This window comes from Lithobates pipiens, unplaced genomic scaffold (genome assembly GCF_037356315.1).
Source record: "Lithobates pipiens isolate NorthernLeopardFrog02 unplaced genomic scaffold, aLitPip1_a1.2 Scaffold_10, whole genome shotgun sequence".
Taxonomy (NCBI): Eukaryota; Metazoa; Chordata; class Amphibia; order Anura; family Ranidae; genus Lithobates; species Lithobates pipiens.
This window is the reverse complement of record NW_027507686.1, coordinates 132,521,260-132,529,691: the sequence shown is the minus strand read 5'-3', so window position 1 is coordinate 132,529,691 and position 8,432 is coordinate 132,521,260.

The following is an 8,432-nucleotide window of genomic DNA, read 5'->3' as shown; positions in this document are numbered from 1 at the left end:
CATTTTAACCACTTATTGACCAGTCGCAATCATTATACAGCAGCAGATTGGCTCTCCTGCGCGAATCGCCATAGCTGTACACCGGCTATTGCAGGTGGGTGCGGGCGGGTGCGTGCTGCCAGCTTCTCATGCTGACGCCCGCTGCCCGCTGCTGGAGCGAGCCTGTGGGTTGGGCAGACTCAATGTCCACCGGCCACCCGCGATCGCCTAGTACAGAGGCAGAATGGGGAGCTGCCTATGTAAACAAGCGGGTCCCCATGCTGACAGAGGACATGACAGTCATCGGGAACAGTGATCTCTGTCATGTACCTGGCATACTCCCTACAGTTATAACACACCTAGGGAACACATTTAACCCCTTGATCGCCCTCTAGTGTTAACCCCTTCCCTGCCGGTGTCATTTTTACATTGATCAGTGCATTTTTATAGCACTGATTCATGTAATAATGTCACTGGTCCCCAAAAAGTGTCGTTTGGGGTCAGATTTGTCCGTTTGCAGTCCCGCTAAAAATTGTAGAACAATATATATTGGTTTAAACTGATGAATAAATGTGTTTTTTATATATTTTTTTGGATATGTAGTATAGCAAAGCGTAAAAAAAAAACATTTCTTTTAAATTGTCTCTCTTTGTTTGTTTATATCGCAAAAGATAAACACAGCACAGGTGATCAAATACCGCCAAAAGAGAGCTCTATTTGTGAGGAAAAAAGGACGTTTGTTTGGATACAGCATTGCACGACCACGCAATTGACCGTTAAAGCTATGCAGTGCCATATCGTAAAAAATGGCCTGGTCATTACAGGGCAAATCCTTCCGGGGCTGAAGTTGTTAAGCTTCATAATTTCTCTGCTGTAAAAAAATCAAAATACATATCTGACTAGCTCTAATAGTTTTTGCCCACAGTACCGAAAGGTATAATTTTTCTTTAAGTGGTAAAAAAAAAATGTCTTGCTATTGGCAACATCTTTATTTTTACTTCATACTAGTGACTGAAAATAAGTAAACCAATAATTTACTGGGTGGACAGTATGAACTTTTTTTTTTTTAGATAAATTGTACGTGTGTTCATTCAGATGTGTGTGTATAACACTTTAAGATAGCACTTTGTACTCAAGATAGACATCTTTTACTTTTTTCAAAGGCATAGGTCAAATACCAAATTAGCTTTCAAAACACAGAATTTTAAAGCAACATATCATTTTCTTGTTGTGAAACAGCTTCCAGCACGATGATACTCAAATACCCACAGCAGCTGAAGAGTTATGAAAAGAGACAAGAAAGTCAATCAAAATGTACTCAGTGGCAGATTTGTGCAAATCAGACCCAAAAATGATGCCCTGTACACACGGTCGGACTTTCCGACAGAAAATGTGCGATACGATATTGTTGTTGGAAAATCCGATCGTGTGTGGGCTCCATCTGACTTTTTCCATCGGAATTTCCAACACACAAAGTTTGAGAGCTGGATCTAAAATTTTCCGACAACAAAATCGCATCTTAAATGAAGAAAAATTAACAGTGTATCTAACGTTCTCTATGAAGACAATATAAATATGGATGATGGTTTTTGCACTTTTTTTTTTTACTAAATCTGGAGAGTGCAAAATCTGGAGCAGGTCTACAATCGGCTTCCTGTTTTTTTTGTCAAAGCTTAATTGATCAAGCTTGCACTCTTTCGTTTTAGTAAATCAACCCCATAGCATTACTGAGGAATTTTAAAACACAAAATATTTATTTAAAGCCCAGATCCAAGCTGGGTGACCAACTTATTGTGACTTCCACCATATTTGAGCACCCCAAACAATTTTCATAATACAAATTATTTATATATATATATATATATATATATATATATATATATATATATATATACCAAATTTGAATCTGCCTTTGGTCTGGTCACATGATGTCACAAGTCCTTTTCCTCTTCTGGTGGTGGACGAATCTGACAGAAGGTTGAGGTAGTCCTTAATATGTGGAGTACAGTGCACATGTGCAGTCACATTTACAGGATAAGTGGCCTGCACAATGTTTGCCTGTCATTTATGTGCAGCACAAGTGTGCTTCCTTGTTGAACTGATATCAAGAAGTACCAAATCATAGATGGGGAGCTGGTTTGTTGTGGTAAATGTGAGATGCTCTCAAATAAGCTAACACAATTTCATTATGTTAGCTTATTTTCATTTCATTTTAATTTAATTTAATGAGCACTGTGGTGCTAAGCTGGGGTTGGGATTGAGCAGTCAAAGGCGCAGGGGCACTTCTGAATCTGGCACTGGAAACACAGAATTTCAAGGTACTTTGCATTGTTGAGACAGAAATGTAGGAAAAAAATTGTTTTCTAGGGACATTAATACTACACACAACTATTATTTTTCTTTTTTTTTTTTTTATACTTGTTCATCTTCCAATAAATAGGCACACTTTCGCTAGTATAAATTTATATACACAAGACATCTTTGAAGTATATCATCTTACAAGCATAATTTACATTTTTTGCAGTATACCACCTTAAAATCATAATATAAAATTCAGCTGGGTTTTCACATATTTATCTTGTGTTTAATATTATGTTAGCCAGTTATCGCTAGATCTGGGACAGTCCTTTTAAAATTACTGTGTAATGTTTTTTCCACTAGCATACAGCCACTAGCTTGTTAAAAGCTGTTTAAACAATGGGTACTTGGTCAAGATTTATATACAGCTTTAAAACACAATAAAACTCTTAGAAGTGTTTTGCTAGATGCTAGTGATTAATGATCAGAGAGTTAAGGTTGTCTGCTATCAATTTTAACGTGACACTGTAAAGAGAGTAAGGTTTTACAGAGCAACCCTGAAAGGAGAATATAATTATGGCCCATATTCTTCAATACACACTCCCTTTTACTTATTTTATAAATGTCATTGCAGCATTTGTGTATTGTATACTTTTGCAGCACAGCTTCATTCTCAGACGTCAACGATTTAAATGAACACAGTTTGCTGCAAGGTGGAGAAAACTTGTAAATCCTATTTTGGTATATCCGACAGTGGTTGGTACAGGTGCTTTATATAACATGTGCTTTATAAATACTGTTTCTATATAAACAAACAAACATGCTATTTATGTAGTTTAAAATTGGAATAATTGCACAGCACAGACCTGGTAAAGCCAGAAATTTCTAAATGACTTCTTCTAAAAATATACAACAGTAAAGTTGCTTTCTACATGGTATAAGTGCATAAAATATAATGATACAAAATTCGCAGAGCTTTATTTACTAATTAAAAGGTTAATATCAGGCATGAGGTTCAAAAGGAGCATAGGTTCAAGATGAACCCAACCCATTCGCAGTTCAGGTAAATTACAAACCAATGAGGGCTTTGTTATGTGCCAGCCGTGTCACTATAAAAGGCAAAGTTTCCAGCAGTTATATTGACAATGTGCCTAACTTTAATAGGGAAAGCATAGGAGTGCTGCTGATAATGTGCATTGGAAAAGGCTGGTCATACATGGTTAATATTTTTTCTTTCAACCAGCAGGTTGAACAAAAAAAAATGAACCAATTCCCCATTCACAAATTTGATGTGGATGGGAGAATCACTCTCGCTGAGCTATTACATTTGCAGGTAGAATACGATGATCAGTGTTGCTGGCTATAACCAGTGGCACTAATCATTCATGAAAAACCCTACAGGCTGGTTGTTAGACAAGTTTGTGTACAAACAGTTAGCCCAAACATGGATCAAAAATCAGCTGGTTCCTGCTGAACCAGAAGAATTTTTATCCATGTATGGCCGGCTAAAGATTAGTGTAGGGATAGTAGGCACTCTCTGGTCACTTACAGATAGCTGTTTATCTCAAAGTGGTTGTTAAGCCACTCTAACCTGTATACAAGATCAGCACTGCTTCCTATTGCAGTGTCCCCCTCTGTGTGTGATTTATAAAAATAAATGCTGCAAATACCTAATTTCACAGCAGAGATTGCAATCACATGACCGACTGGCTCTCTACTTTCTCCCTCTGAGAGATGCAGTGGCGGGACCAAGATTCCCCTGCTAATGTCAGTCTGGAGGGGAGGAGGAGGGGAGGAGATGAGGAGATTGCTGGCTGGTCATGTGATCACAATCTCGGCTGTGAAATTAGGTATTTGCTTAATTTATATTTATTAATCATACACAGAGGGGGACCCTGCAATAGGAGGCAGTGCTGATGGTGTATACAGGTTAGTGTTATGCAAGCAGAAGGAGGGGGAGGGGCAGCACTGTCACGAGCAGAGAGGAGAGGGGGAGGGGGAGTAGGACACAGGAGCAGGGAGCAGAGCAGATAGCAGGCTGTGGAGGACAGAGGCACAAATACTGACCACGTTGTCTGGTCTCAGCAGCCATGTTACACCGTGGTCAGTTTACAGGGGGGGGGCAGAAACTGGAAGGATGAGCTAGGTATTTTAGGTGTTACAGGGGGCCAAATAACACAGCACAAGCACTGTGTCATATAACATGCTTTAACCAGTTCCCGACCGGCGCAAGGCATATTGGTGTACAGGTACGCCCATTTTTAAATGCCGCCCCCTGCCATCGCGTGCGCATCACCGGCGGCGCACTTGCATGCCAGCCGGGACCCCCGGGAGTCCGGCTGAGGGTCCCATGGACACGATCGCCGCGGGGATACCCGCGATCGTCTCACGGGGTGGCTGAATGGGGAGATGCCGTTGTAAACAGCATCTCCCTGTTCTGCCTAGCAACAAGTGACGCTGATCTCTGCTCCATGTGATTGGACTAACACAACACAAAGCCCAGCCCCCACAGTTAGTAACACGCCCCTAGGAACACTTAACCCCTACACTGCCACCCCCTGGTTAACCCCTTCACTGCCAGTGTCATTTACACAGGAATCAATGCATTTGTATAGCATTGATTGCTGTATAAATGACAATGGTCCCAAAATGTGTAAAAAATGTTCGATGTGTCTGCCACAATGTCGCAGTCACAATAAAAATCACTGATCACCTCCATTACTAGTAAAAAAAAAATTATTAATAAAAATGCCATAAAACTATCCCCTATTTGTAAACGCTATAACTTTTGCGCAAACCAATCAATAATCGCTTATTGTGATTTTTTTTTACCAAAAATATGTAGAAGAATACGCCTAAACTAAGGGAAAAAACGTTTTTTTTTTACATATTTTTGGGGGATATTTATTATAACAAAAAGTAAAAAATAATGCATTTTTTTCAAAATTGTTGCTCTATTTTTGTTTATAGCGCAAAAAATAAAAACCGCAGGGGTGATCAAATACCACCAAATGAAAGCTCTATTTGTGGGAAAAAAGGACGTCAATTTTGTTTGGGAGCCACGTCGCACGACCGCGCAATTGTCAGTTAAAGTGACGCAGTGCCGGATCGCAAAAAATGGTCCGGTCTGTAAGTGGTTAAGCATCCTTAAAATCATTGCTCCTCTAAAGTGATATTTAAAATAAAACATTTGTTTGCATTTATACATGTCCCCCAGGGCAGTACCCAGGCTTCCGTACCATTTTTTATGGTCAATAACTAGCATACAAGCCTTAAAATAGGGGCTTTTGATTTTTTGAGTTTGGGTTCCATAGACCTTTTCCATTTTTCAGGAGTTCAAACCTAAACCGGGGGGGGGGGGGGGTCTTTGGCCCATCACTAGCTCTGACGTGAGGAAGCAAAGTCCTTCCTCAATCAAGATGGCCACCTCCACACAAATAAACAGTACAGAACAGAAGCATGGTGAGTCAGTATTAGGGAGAAGATCAGCTGCAGGGAGACTACAAACAATACTAATGACTAAATGTTGATTTAGCACTGTGTAAATGCTGATGCAATAAAGGTATATGCAGCAAAAAGCTGTGTAAGTGTTATAGTGCTGAGTGGGGAATACTACAAATACACTTGCTAAAATGAATAGACAGTGCTGGTTATAAATGAAGGCTAAATACAAAACATATGATGATCATCCAACAAATAAATGGTAAACAACTGAAGCAAAGTGGCAAAAATCCAATGTGCACAACTAAATATACAATACAAAAGTTCAATCCTAGCAGGATGGAAAACAATCCAACAATTAAAAAATGTGATCCAAAAAATAAATATATATTGTGACAATCTGAAAGTATTTTCCAAATGGATAGTAGATCCCTCCACCGTGAAACAACAAAAGGCGGCCCCTGGCCAATCCTCTGTGATAGCACCTATGTGTGCAAGCCCCTCACCTTACTGCCATAAGGTTTCAGGATGAGTAGATCACAGCAGCAGTCTTCAGAGGATCCCTCTTGGTGGTAAATGTAACCACCAAGAGGCATCCTAATCCTAAGAGGGATGTAACCACCAAGTGAATTTTTGCCACTTTGCTTCACTTGTTTACCATTTATTTGTTGGATGTTCATCATATGTTTTGTATTTAGCCTTCATTTAAAACCACCACTGTCTATTAAGTTTAGCAAGTGTATTTGTAGTATTCCTCACTCAACACTATAACACGTGCCCAGCTTTCTGCTGCATATACCTTTATTGCATCAGTATTTAGACAGAGCTACACCACCATTTATTCATTTCACCTCACTTTTTCTGCTAAGGATCAGTTTACCAGGTGCTTGCTGTAGTGTACCCTTAGCTCTTAATTTGACAGTGACTTACCTGTTCAATACTAATGACTAGTTACTTGTTATCTATCTATTTATTTATTTTTCTTAGATTCAAAAACAAGAGAAATTAGTAAATTGTTTACTGTATCTAAATATTTACTGATTGTACTGTATATATAAAAAAAATGTTTGTGTAATTTGTCTATCCAGATTCTTAAAAAAATTAAACAACCTCAAGATGTTTAGTAAATCTGCATGCATATTTTGAAGCTAGAAATGGTGGAAAACGCATTTTAAACATGAGATCCCAGTAAGAAGGAACAATTGTTTCTTTCCATTGCATAAAAGTAGAAACAAGGGGCTAACTGGAGGTTGTACATGGACAACTGGGCAAAAAAAAATACATTGTAAAGATCCATTAGGGTACCAAGTGTTACTGATAGTTTATTTAGTCATCTTAATTTTGAAAGAAGCTATCCATTTATCACCATCCCAATATAATGTGACCATTTATCTGTTTCCTGTTTAGAAGATAATGACTCTTCAGCAACAACATTGCGAGTCCCTGCTTATTGTTATTGTGTAAGCTTTTCACTCCTCAACCTTCTCATGAGTTTCTTTCTTATCTAAGGTAATCCACTCTTGCCCTGGCTTGGGGGAAGACTACTTAGTTCATAGGCACATAACTGTCGTCCTCTCTGACTTCATAGTGAAAACAGAATCCAGACACTTTTTTCTGATGTTTTGAAGATAAGATGAGGCTTAATCCTTGTGTCACGAAGGAACAGAAATTCATCTATACATCATCACATCGTTATTAGGCTGGTCTGTGGCTAGCTCAACACAAACATCATCCAAGGTTCCCTTTCAAGCTTTGGCAATGTTAAGAATATACCTCTGAGCTATGTGTTATGTGAGGATGAAACTAAAGTAGCATTGCATAGCTACAGACACAGAGATGCATTGTTTCCCTCCTCTGTGTAAACCCATAACTGGCCTTTAATAAAGTCTCAACAGCACAAGATGTAAATACCATCAACGAACAGGTGAACTATCAAATATCTCCTTGGGTTTTTTTGTGTTGGAAGTCTTATGGTTGCTCTAAGCTTCAGTGAATCACCCTGGGAGGAACAATTTAGATAGGGAGAAGATGAAAGGTTTATCTGATTGGAGTTGAAATGATGATTGATTGTGACAGGGAGAAATGGCCTAATTTTACAGAAACCTGGGAAATGGGAATAGACAGGCTTGTGGCATTGTTAACTCTGAAGGAGAATGCCATATTCTTTAGTTTTGCGGAATACAATGGTGTTTGCAACAGCCATAGAACCATACTTAAAGCAATATTATTTTACTATTATTGGTTCTAGCTCTGACTGGGATATTCTGAATTGTATAACAATATAGTTTTCTAATATTCTTTTCTATAGAATTTTATATATTTTATTTTTTTTAACAAATATGTTGGAACAGTATAAAAAATGTCAAAAGAAAATAAGGTACAGCATAGGCTATGCTTATAATAATTAACAAATATGCTCTTTGTAACTTTGTTAGAAACTATTTTGTATTTTATTACCCAGAACGACTTACAGTTTTAGATGGTTTTCAAATAATTATGCAGTAGCAATACATGAAAGGTTATAGAAAATGATCGTGTCACACAAAGATTTAAAATGTATTTGAAAATAAAAAAGAACATTAGAATAAATGACTGCCATAAAGCAGCATGGATTTATATAGGCAAAGTTTGTCTTACATACATATTTTGGAAAGAAAAACATGTAAATAAGGGAGTACTGGGAATAAACCAGTGAACATTCAATATTAATCTTT